Consider the following 12,862-nt stretch of genomic DNA (forward strand, 5'->3'; position numbering starts at 1 on the left):
TAAAAGAACCTATGGGGAACAGAATGAGAAGAAACTTGATATAAATGGCATTACTGAAATCAAATCTAATTGATTTGCCTAATTAGAATGTTAGAGTAGCTGTTTAGGAAGGATAGAGTGGATAAAAGAGAGTGGTGCTCTACATTAAAGATATCATTGTGTGTTTTAGCATTATCGATAACTCAGAACAGCAGAAACTAGGAGAGTATACTTGGAGGACCAGGGGTGTTACTGACCACTGAATGACATTACAGAACAGGATGAGTTGCTCCTTGAGTGTCTATCTGTAATATGTGGAAAGAAAAGCTATCATTGGGCACTTCAGTCTAGGGGAGACCTGTTGGAGGTACCTCATGCAGCCAGTAGTAAAACATCATTATCTTCTAAAAATTTATGATTTTCTCATACAAAAGGTCAACACAAGATAGAATTGATCACTGGACTGGAAGCTGGTGCTTGCCTAGGGACCGGTGATCATGACCTGATTAAATTCACTGTGGGCAAACTGGACAGTCTCAACCAGTGTTTTTAAAAAAAAAAAAAAAGGGGGGGGGGAAATGATCCTAATTGCCCCTTTATGCCAACTGGAAAAGGCACACTCCGCACAATCACAATATTTAGTGAATCACTGTCTTGTAAGGTATCCCGTAAAAGCTGGTGCTATCTGGTCACCCTATTCATGACCAGCATGACAAGTGTGAAAAATTGGGATGGGGATGGTGTGTAATAGGCGCCTATATAAGGCAAAACAAGGCAAATAGGGACTGGCAAGGTTAAGACCGACAGGGTCTTGTGGAGTTTGCTGGTGAGGCGGACAGACTGCTGTGGCAGGGAGCTGACACACCGTTTAAGCTCCAGCAACACTCTCCCTTGTTGAGGCAGAGCAATATCATGGTGGCTTATGGTTCCGTGTGCCCTGTGGAGAGCATCACATACACACACACCACACAAAGCTGAGGAAAATAGAGTGAAATTTAGTGGGAGTTAATTTAGACAGAAAAATGTAAATGAAAAGTGGAAGTTGTTTAAGAAGAATTTATTGGATTGTGGCTTTTTGACAATCATTAAAGATGACTCCTTTGGTTAAAAGTCAGTCATGCTTAAGAGAAGTGAAGAGAGCAATTAGAAAATTATATAAAAACAAAAGTTTAAAAAAAGGGGGGAGGTGGATAGGAATAAGTAGAAATCAGAAGTTATGAAGTACAGAAAATTGACCAGGGAAGCTGCTGAAGACACAGGGGAAAAATCCATGGCTGGTATGGTTAAGGACAAGGATTTTAAGTATATCTGGAAAAGAAATCCTGGCGATAATATAGGCTGCGGTGGGCAAACTACAGCCCAGGGGCCGCATCCAGCCCTCCAGAAGTTTTAGTCCGGCCCTCGAGCTCTCTCTGGGGCTTGCCCTGCTCTAGCCAGGGAGCAGGGTCAGGGGCTTGCCCAACTCCGCGTGGCTCCCGGAAGCAGCAGCATGTTCCCCCTCTGGCTCCTATGCGTAGGAGCAGCCAGGGGGCTCCACACACTGTCCATGCCCCAAGCGCTGCCCCCGCAGCTCCCATTGGCCAGGAACCACGGCCAATGGGAGCTGCAGGGAAGCGCCTGCAGATAGGGCAGCGCACAGAGTCGCTTGGCTGCGCCTCTGCTTAGGAGCTGGAGCAGGGACATGCTGCTGCTTCTGGGAGCTGCTTGAGATAAGCGCTGCCTGGAGCCTGCACCCCTGACACCCCTCCCGCATCCCAACCCCCTGCCCCAGCCCTGATCCCCCTCCCGCCCTCCAAACCCTTCAGTCCCAGCCTGGAGCACCCTCCTGAACCCCCAATCTCTCATCCCCAGCCCCACCCCAGAGCCTGCAGCTGGACCCTTCCCCCCATCACCCCAACCCCTGCCCCAGTCCGGAGCCCCCTCTCGCACCCTGAACTCCTTATTTCTGGCCCCACCCTAGAGCCCGCACCCCCAGCCGGAGCCCTCACCCCCTCCTACACCCCAACCCCCAGTTTTGTGAGCATTCATGGCCCACCATACAATTTCCATACCCAGATGTGGCCTTCAGGCCAAAAAGTTTGCCAACCCCTGATATAGGCCCATTACTAAGTGGAGATAGTAAAATTGTTGTTGATGCAGAAAAGGTAAGTTCAAGAGAAGTTTTTTGTTGTTGTTCTAATTTTGGAAAGAAGTAGTATGATAAACTCCTGTCACGTGAGGTTATCAAGTGCTTTCCGGGCCATCAGTAATTGAGGATGTTAAACTGTGTTGACTGGCATGAACTTATTTAATCAGCAGATCTGGATAGCTTGTACCCCAGAGTCCTGAGAGTTAATTTTTGATAAATATTGGAATACTGGGGAAATTCCAGAAGAGTGCTAATGTTGTGCCAGTATTCAAAAAGGACAACTGGGATGACCTGAATAATTATAATACAGTTAGCCTAACATCAATCCCTTGCAAAATAATGGAAAAATGAATCCCAGATCAGTAAAGAATTGAAAAATGGGAATATAATTAATGCTAATCTGTATAGTTTTATGGAAAATGGGTTTTATGAGGAAAAAAGTCATGTTTTTGTTCGACATTTAAAAATTTGGTTGATAAAGGTAACTGCATAGATAGAATATGCTTAAACTTTTGTAATACATTTGACATTCTGATATAAATAATGACATTACGTGGATTAAGGAATGGCTAAATGACCTCTCAAAAAGTAGTTATCATTAAAGAATCATCATAATCATCAAATGGAGGTGTTGCTAGTGGGGTCTCTGCACGGGTTTGGTTCTAGGCTATTCAACATTCTAATCAATGATCTCATCAGATTTGCAAATGACACAACTTTGGCAGAGTGGTAAAGAAAGATGAAGACACAGCTGTCGTACAGAACTATTTAGATCACTGAGTAAGGTGGGCCCATTTAAATAAAATAGAGCCAAATGCAAGATAAGGAATGTAGGCCATTCCTACACAATGGGGGACTATTCTAGAAAGCAGTGACTCAAAAGGATATAGGGGTCATAGTGGACAATGTGAGCTCTCAGTGGGATGGTATGGCAAAAAGGAATAATGCTATCCTTGGATGTACAAAGAATGGAGTGGAGAATAGTAGAAAGGTGATTTTTACCTCTGTACATGGCACTGAGACCAGTACTAGAATACTAAGTCTAGTTCTGATGTCCACATTTCAAAAAGGGTATTGATAAATTGGAGAGAGTTCAGAAAAGAGCTACAAAAATTAGTTGAGTGTTGGAAAAAAATGTGTTTTAGTGAAAGACTTAGAGATCTTTTATTTGTTTAGTTTATTGAAAAGAAGATTGAGAAGTGACTTGATTACAGTTTGTAATTATATTCACAGCGAGAAAATACCAGGTAATAAAGGGCATTTTAACCTAGTGGAGAAAGGCATAACAAGAACAAATAGCTGGATGTTAAAACTAGACATTCAAATGAGAAATGAAGCACACATTTTTAAGTGAGGGTGATTTATCCATCAGAACAAACTCCCTAGGGAAGTGGTGAGTTCTCCATCCCTGGAGATATCCAGATCAAGACTGGATGCCTTTCAGGAAAATACATTTTACTCAAACACAAGTTATTTGACTTCCTACAGGAGTAACTGGGTATTCTTCTTTGAGTGGCTCTACATATTCCCACTTCTGGGTACTGCGACACGTTGTGGTGGCTTACGTCAGAATCTTCTTCTAACAGTGTAAACTAGAGCATTCATGCTCTCCCGTCCCCACCCCCGTCCTTCCCCCTAGTGACCCTAACTTTGTGAGGGAGAGGCTATGTAGGGGGCAGAGCACTCTCACTACCTCAGTTCTTTCCAGCTGTATGCCTGTGCAGATGTAGTTTGCTTTGGTGTCTTCAGAGTCAGTTTTTTTTTCTTTCTTAGAAATAGTCACTGTTAGCTCTTTCAATGTACTTAGTGTTTTCCTGGTACTGGGTTATGTAGGAACTGAAGAAACAGAGGAAGCTACGCTTCAAGAAGTGTACTTCCTGCCCAGCTGTCGTCCTGGCATCTAGTGACTATGTGCAGTGCATCAAGAGGGGGAAGTGCCTACTGGATGTTCAGTTTGCTGGACTTTTACTCCCAGAGTCCACAAGGGTAGGATGTCTATTTTTCAGCTCTTCCTTCTGAAGGAAACTCTTGAGGCTATACCCTCTGGATCCAGTCAGGCCTTGAATTTTAGGTCTAAGAGGCCAGTCTCTGCCCCGTAGCTACCAGCGCCATGTTACTGAAGGATTTCAAGAAGCTGAAAGGTCAGAGTCTGTTCCTGAGGCTCCCTCAGTCAAGCAACTGAAGCTATAGGTGTCTGAACTGAGGGCCAGGTGGCTGGATCTGACTGCCCTGAAGCCAGAAGAGAGGTTCAGAGTCAGTTTGGCCACGCACACCGGTGCTGTATCTACGAGCTGCAGGACCAGATTCAGGAAGATGGAATCGATCAGTGTGTCAGAATCTGGGCCCTCAGCACCTTAAGTTCCATCTGTTGCAGCTCTAAAGAAAGAGGCAAAGATAGAGACAAAACAGCTGCTGTTAGTGCTGCTGGTTCCCATGCATCAGAACTATTGGATACATCTGATTCTGACAAGGCTGGTACGTTTCTGAAGTGGAGATCCTTTCCACCCCTATCTCCAGTAACAAGAAATGATTCGTGTATAACATTGGATCCAATGTTGTCTACCTCTTTGGAGCTGTTGGTGGTCCTGGCAACATCCTGCGTTCCTGAAAGCTCTGTCACTGTGGCTGCCCAAGTTCTCCTTGCAGCTCCGGTTCATTCATCAGATCCAGGTGTGAACCACAGGGTTTCAAGGAGGCATATTTCCATGGTTCCAAGACCATATTTTTCATCCTGTTTAGAAGAGGCCAGAAGCCTCTGTTTTTTCACAGGACTACCCCATCCATCCTTCCTTCTAGGACCCCTACAGGGTCCCCTCAAAGAGCTGGATCTCCGTACTTACCTCTGGATCCACTATTATTCCTGGTGACAGGTTTCAGAAGGGTAGCCGTGTTTGTCTGTATCAGTAAAATAAATGGACACAGATCAGACATCAAGAATTGTAACATTCAAAAACCAGTAGGAGAGCACTTCAATCTCCCTGGACACTCAATAACAGGCTTCAGAGTAACAGCCGTGTTAGTCTGTATTCGCTCACGAAAGCTTATGCTCAAATAAATTGGTTAGTCTCTAAGGTGCCACAAGTACTCCTTTTCTTTTTGCGAATAACAGGCTTAAAAGTCGCCATTCTTCAACAAAAGCAGACTTCAACGAGAAACTGTAGAACTGGAATTAATTTACAAACTTGACACCATCAGATTAGGCTTGAATAAAGACTGGGAGTGGCTGGGTCACTACAAAAACTAATTTTCCCTCTGATACTCGCACCTTCTTGTCAACTGTTGGGAATGGACCACATCTACCCAAATTGAACTGGCCTCGTTAGCACTGACCCCCGACTTGGTAAGGCAACTCCTGTCTTTTCATGTGCTGTATATTTATACCTGCTACTGTATTTTCCTCTCCATGTATCTGATGAAGTGGGTTATGTCCCATGAAAGCTTATGCCCAAATAAATTTGTTAGTCTTTAAGGTGCCACAAGGACTCCTTGTTGTTGTTATTCCTGGTGCATTCTGTCTCATCCAGACCCAGATTCTTACTAGGAGAAAGATAGAGGAAGAATGCAGAGACCTGTTGCTCTGTTCGTACCAGCCTATGCTCTGCATCCTGTAGGCATGTTCTTAAACTACAGTTACTGGGGAGACTGGCAATCCCCTGGAGCCTGTGGCCTTACTGGAGGCCACCTTAGGAATTTTTCAGTTATCCTCTGTGTGGCTGGAGAGGTAATGCCAGATCCTTTATACAGGAAACAATCCAGCGATCCCACAGATACAACTCCTATGGATCTGTCAGCAATACAGATAACTGTGCCTGAAATGCTATCTGAGGAAGAAGTTATCTCCTGCTCAAAAAGAGGAGCTGTTTGGAAATGGACTATGAATCCGATTTATCAGTGGATGAATAAGTGGGGCTGTCTCCAGCCTCCTCTCCTTCTGTGGACGCTACTAAGTTCCACTGTTTGGTGGATCATATTGTTGATATATTGTATAGTCAATTACTTGACCACACTTTGGTTTAATATAGTCAAGGGACCAAAAAATCCATGTCAGTCAGATTTATTGCTATAATCCAATAATAATACTGGAAAAAGGTTCTGTATGATACCAGTCTCTGGGAAGCCATCTCGTGCAGCATTGTTACATTACCTTACACAGAAGTTGTGCTCCCAAAATTACATCCCTAATACCATCTTTTATCCCCTATCTGTTTACCACTAAACGGTGGTATGTATATCATCTGAAACTAGATTTAACCAATCAGCTTTCTACCTTGTTTTTCAGGTACCATGATGCATGTGCTCAAAACAAAGAGAGACATTCCAGGTACCAAAGGGCATGACAGCATCTCTGAGGTCTGTACTAGGGTTGAACAATCATGTCATGGCCTCTTTCTTTGGGACACTTCAGTACTGGCCTCAGAGAGTAACTCCCTTCCTGTTATGATAAAGCACTCATCTGTCTTGCTGGTCTTGACTTAAGCCAAAACTTTCTTCAGTGAATGCAAGGGGATACTTAGCATAAGTGGGCAGGGTTATATAAAAAGCATAGGCCAATTTAAGCTATATTACTGCTATTATGTTACTATTATGTGCTTAATCCATACTGACGTGTGGTGTGGATAATATGTTTATCTAATGTAATATATATCTATATCTAAATATGCTAGCCTAGTGTATATTAGTCAACAGTATGGTGTCCACTTTTAATCTTCTTTCAGTGCCTGTGAAAGATACTTTTCACATGGTGTTCGATATCCGTGGTGCTACTTACAGTAGAATATTCTAACTACTTTTCGATAATTTTGCTACAGACAGCTGAATATGTGTGAGTGATGTCTGCCTCTTCTGAGAAAGATGACAAGTTGCATCAGATGCCCTCTGAGGGTTTTCCTTCTTTCATATCCACCCTATTCCTAATTCAATTGTGGAGGCTACTGCCAGTAACAGGGAAATATCTGAACAATCATACTCCATCCTAACTGATAAAAATGAGAAGAGGCCTGATTCGTTGGAGAGGAAGGTGTTCTCTTCATTGTCCCTCAGTGTTGTATGGCAAATTATCAGGCAGTTATGGCCTGCTACCAATTCCATTTATGGGAAAAGATGACATTATTTTTACAGGATTTACTTGACCAAAGGAGATTGGTGAATCCCATATTAATGGAAGGCCAAAACGTAGCCAAGTGTTCCCTTAGGGCCTTTTTTGAGACTTCGGACTCTGCTGTCAGAATGTTGGTATCTGCTCTGAGCATCAGGAGGCATGCCTGGTTTGTTCTTCCTCCCTAGCTCTAGACACAAAAATTAAGTTGAAGGACCTTCCCTTTGAAGGGGAGGGTCTTTTCAGTGTGAAGACAGACAAGTTACTGGAAATATTAAAGGAAGTGAAATGGATAGCCACTGTTTGGGTTTGATTTCCTCTGCTAGGAGACCCTCTAGTTTTCTGGTATCAGAGACAGCCCTACCTCCCAGTCTTGGTCTTACTTTTAATCAGGTTAGAGACTTCAACAATACCAGCAGCCTACATCCTTCTAGAGTCGTCATAGTAAGAGGCTTTTCAGACTGAGATCTAAGTCTAAAGAACCTGCATCCTTAGCAGCATCTTAGCCATGGAAAACAAGCCTCAGTTTTGATAAGGTAATTGGCTCATTCCCAGCTCTCAATGAGCTCCAACCTGCCCTTCTTTGCAGAGGGGCTAGCTCACTTTATCAACACATGAAGATTAATTATGTCACATCAGTGGGTGCTAAAGATTGTAGAAAGGGGCTATGCCATACAATTTGAAAGATTATCTCCCACACAATCTCCTCTATCCTTCTCTCTCCAGCAATCCCTCTCATGATGGTATTCTTCTTGCAGAAGTAGAAAAATTGCTTCTAATAGGAGTGGTTGTGAGGATCCTCGAATACCCAAGAATCATAGCTTTTATTCTCATTACTTTCTGGTGCAGGAGGAGGACAGGGGACTTCGTCTGATTCTAGACTTATCGGAATTGAACAAGTACATTTGGAAGTTCCATTTCCACATGTTGACTTTGACCTCCATAATCCCTTAGTTGTTGCTCATGGATTAGTTCGTGACTCTCTATTTAAGTGATGCATTTTTCATATATTGATTCATCACATCCATCACAAGTACCTCTGTTTTTAGTGGCCAGATGGCATTTCCGGTACAAGATGCTTCCATTTGGCCTCTCCATTGTGCCCAGAGTTTTCACAAAATGCCTCTTTGTGGAAGCCTCTCATTTGAGAAATCAGAGTATTTTTGTTTACCTTTATTTGGATGATTGGTTACTAATGCCTGCTGTCTTTGAGGAATTGTTAAGCCATATTGTTTTTACAGCCAGATCTCTGGCACCTTCTGAACTGCCCAAAGTCAATTCTCTGTCCTACTCAGAGGATTCCCTTTATAGGCTCCATACTGTACTCTGTGAAAGGGAGAACTTTTCTATCAGAGGACCAATTTCTCAAAATGAGCTAGTTTCTATTTAAAATTCAACATTGTTGCTGCTCAGAGTAAAACCCTTTTTGGGTCTTATGGCAGCCATTACTTAACATGACTCCATTTGCTCGACTAAGAATGAGAAATATGCAGCACTGGATATGTCGGGTCTATGCACCAAGTCAGGACAGCCTCCATACGTTGATCACCATACCTCAGATCATCGTAGCCTCCCTAAAACGGTGGTCAGTCAGAACGAATTTGTTTAGAGGTATGTGCAGTTCAGTCCCCCAGACCTATCACCAATGGTGATGTCAGATGCATCAAGCAAGGGCTGGGGAGCCCTTCTGAATCAGTTGACAGTTCAAAGGCAGTAGTCTTAGCAGGAGACAGCCCTGCATATCAGTGTGTTGGAATGAGAGCAGTTTGGTTAGCGCTCGAATCATTTCTTCCTCTCCTACAAGGGAGAGTGGTGCAAGTGGTGACACACTGCCAATATATTGTCTATTACATCAACAAGCAGGGTAGAGGGTGATCACTCCACTTTCCTGTGTGCACAGGCTATCAGTCTATGGGATTGGTGTATCCTTCATGATGATTATCCTGTGGCCCTGCATCTGACAGGGAAAACAATGTAGTTGGAGACTGTCTCAGCAGAGACTGCTCTCAGATGCATGAATGGTCCCTAAAGGATTAATTGATTCAGACCATAGTCTCCAGCTGGGTTGACCAGAGGTGGACCTGTTTGCAGCAAGGTCCAACAAAAATTGTTCTCTTCTGTTCCAGTGTTGGGAGGGACTGTCTGTCTCTATCAGATACTTTCCTTCTACACTGGGGAAAGGGCTGGATGTATGCCTTTTCTCCCTTTCCATTCATCCAGGAGCTACACCAGGACAAGATGATTCTTGTTGTCCCGGATTGGCCATGTCAACAGCAGTTTACCGGTCTTCTGCAACTATCTGGCAGAATCTTTATGCATCTTCCTCTGTCTCCAGACTTCTTGTCTCAGCAGGAGGGCAAAATCTGGACCCAAAGTCTCTTCACTTGATGGAGTGGGTGATAGGACGTTAGGTTTGTCTGGTCTTGAGTAGTCATGTTCTTCCCCTGTGCAGGGTGTACTAGTTATCTCCAGAAAACAGTCCACTAGAAGCTGTTACCATTTAAAGTGGACCAGATTTCAAGCATGGATGAAGAGAAAACCTGATTCTCCTGTATCTGCTTCCATTCCTTGTGCTCTGGGATACTTAACTCTTGAGACTTTAAGTATATTTTCCAACTCATCATTAAAAGTTCATTTGGCAGCTCTCTCAGTATATTATACTTTAACTGATGGAAGATCGCTGTTTTGTTCATTGTTCAGTCAAATGTTTATCAAATGTATATTCCCCTTTTAGAGATCCTGTCCCTTCCTGGATCTCAATTTGGTGTTGGCCAGGTGGGTAAAATTGCTTGTTGAACTGGCTGAGTGTTTTACCGTTCATCAAGATGGATTTCATTTTCAGCATTATGTCAATCAGGAGAGTGAATGAATGACATGTTTTTGTGGTTGATTCGTCTTTCACTTCTTTTTGTAAAGACAAGGTAGTTCTCAGGTTCTGATCCCAGGTTCTTACCTATGGCGGTGACTGATTTTCACATGGAGCAGACAGTGAATTTGCCAGTTTTCTTCCCTCACTTTAATAAGGGGGAATCTGGTCTACACGGTCTGGATGGCAGAAGGACACCCGTTTACTATTTAGATAGAACTTGGGAACTTTTGTAAATTGTCGACACTGTTTGTGTGTCTCACTAAAAATTGAGTGGATTATATGGTTTCTTCCCAGACTGCATTTTGATGGATTAAACAATATATTGCTGAATGTTACATGCTAGCAAAAGTTCCTGTACCTGCTTTGGTTCAACCATATTCCAGTTGAGCTTGTGGCTACTTCCTTTGATTGTCTTAGGCATGTACCAATTGCTGAAATTTGCAGAGCTGCAACTTGGACTTCATTGCACATTTTCACTAAAGCACAGTGGTTTGGACCTGGCCTCTCAGACAGATGATGGTTTTGGTAAAGTGGTGCTGCATCCCCTATTCAATTAGGACTCTGTTCCTGCCTTCAGGTCAGTTTTCAGCACTGCTTAGCAGGCTATCCTGTAAGTGGAACTATGCAGAGCCATTCGAAGAAGTGAAGGTATATTTCTTGTAACTAACAAATTTATTTGAGCATAAGCTTTCGTGAGCTACAGCTCACTACAGTGCCACAAGTACTCCTTTTCTTTTTGAGAATACAGACTAACACGGCTGCTACTCTGAAACCTTTCTTGTAACTGTGTTTCTTCAAGATGGCTCTGCATACATACACTTTCCACCTGCCTTCCTCTGTCCGGGTCTTTGTTCGGTGTATCTGGCTTTGCAGTGGAAGGAACTGAGGTGGGAAGGGTCCTCTCTATAGTCTTAGTGAAATTTAGGGGAGGGGTGGGGGATGCGAGAGTGAGTTAGCTAACATTGCTATAAGACTGTTCTGCAGCAAGGCACCACAAAGTGGCTCGTTAGCCAGAGGTGTGACTAAGAGCCAACTTGAAGAACTTCAATTTAAACCTCATAAATTCTTTGGCCTATGTTGGGAGGTCAGTCTAGGTGATTTAATGGTCCCTTCTGGCCTTAAATGTTTTTTTAACTTGACAAACATTTTGCAGAATTATAGCCTCCCCTACTATACAGTTATGGGACTGCAGTGATGGGAAGCTCTGCTAGATAACATGGAATTTGCTATTGAATTAGTCACATGTGCAGCTTTTCTTCTATGTAATAGATTTTGAATTTATATTTATTGCTTTAACAACTAGAAGACAAAACCAGAAAAAAGTCTAATCTACCTCACTGTTGAGAAAAGCAAGAGGGAAATTTAACAAACCCGTATATAAATGGGAGAAGGCTATGATTTAGGAAATTTCTTTTTACTCTTAATATAAGAGGTGGATTTTTAACGTCCCCAGAACCCAGGAAATTAGTGTCAGTACCTATAAAGAAGATTAGCATACGTCTGGCTATGTTCTGTTGGCTGCTCCCGGCCTTTCAACCATCGTGGGAACTTTCTGAAGATGATCTGTGTATTGCATGTCCTTGCAGGAAGGGTTTTTCTCTAAAAATACTTGATCACACTAGAAATCCCTTTTTCTTCACAGGCTTTTCTTTTGTGTGTCAAAGATTCAGTTGGTGTCTCTCAATTAATTCCCTGTGATTCAGTGAATTCTCTGACTTCGTTATGCTTTTGGGTAATTGTCTGCAAAAACCCTGTAGAACATGTAATTGGATTTGTTTGTATAACTCTTATGCAGAAATATTGCTCCATGACCTTTTACGATTGAGAGAGAGAATATTTTTCCTCACCTTGGAAAAATCTGTGACTGCTGAAAGTTTTTTATGTCACCCTACATTCCTTATTTTGCTGTTTTAAAAAGTAGTGCTGATTAGTGATACCTAAATATAGTAGAGGATGAGTTAAGTGCACAGGTTCCAACTCTTAATAGGGCTTATATGGCATCAAGAAGTTCATATAATACTTTCAAAACTAACTGCTTGGCCTTTCTCGCTCTTAAAATTGCATCCAGATGTGGCTCTCTAAACATGGCAGTGGCTTCACATGCTGATGTCTGAGGAGTGAAGAGGATGTGTTAAATCAGATGATGGTAGTGATTTTGGCTGTTGTCCCATCCGTGAAGATCATGTTGTTGAACTTCATGTTGCTTTCAAGCCATTGTAGGGCTTTGTTTGTTGCAACTGTTAGTACTTACTGACCTCCTGAAACAAAGGGCAATGCGTATTAAAAGAATATTCATTCTGTTACAGTTTTTACATTATTGTACATCATACTTTTTCATACATTTAATTTCAGTACGTGTGCTTTATTTTATTACATTCAACGTCACTGTGTCTTTCTGTAGCGCCAGTTCACATTTCTGGGGGTTATGCCCACCTCAAACTTCCTCCGTATGTTCATTGATCTTAGGTGAAGCTCACAATCCTCTTTGAAATCACTTCTCTTTTTGAATATCACTTCAAGATAAAGAAAAAGGACAAAACTAGATGCAAACTGCCTTGATATAATACCATTTCTCTGTATTCACCATATGCATTTCCTTGGAGATCTCCTCTTACCCGTTGCACGAAGGTCCAGTGACAAATATCTCAAAGGACTGGAACAAGAAATTTGGATGCCTATCCCAGCAAGTAGTGTGTTCCTCTGTGTAGCATCTCCTAGAGAATAATGCTAAACTTTCAACTAATCTTGATCAAGTTACAACTGATAAAATTCCTCATCTTTTCATGAAATT

General features: G+C 42.5%; 1 protein-coding gene across 12 annotated transcripts in view; it reads left to right on the top strand.

The window, feature by feature from the left end:
* ARMC8 (armadillo repeat containing 8) overlaps positions 1-12,862 on the top strand; it is a 181,819-nt gene that overhangs the window by 30,221 nt on the left and 138,736 nt on the right. Inside the window, exon 3 of one of the 12 annotated variants that reach the window (XR_013347192.1) lies at positions 6,387-6,457. The exons of 10 other annotated variants lie outside the window; for them this stretch is intronic. The gene's annotated coding sequence lies outside the window, so the exon portion shown is untranslated. The remainder of the gene's footprint in view (positions 1-6,386; positions 6,458-12,862) is intronic. One more of the 12 variants, XR_013347194.1, reaches the window with a different exon arrangement.

Source organism: Eretmochelys imbricata, chromosome 9, assembly GCF_965152235.1.
Source record: "Eretmochelys imbricata isolate rEreImb1 chromosome 9, rEreImb1.hap1, whole genome shotgun sequence".
In the NCBI taxonomy this organism is placed as follows: Eukaryota; Metazoa; Chordata; order Testudines; family Cheloniidae; genus Eretmochelys; species Eretmochelys imbricata.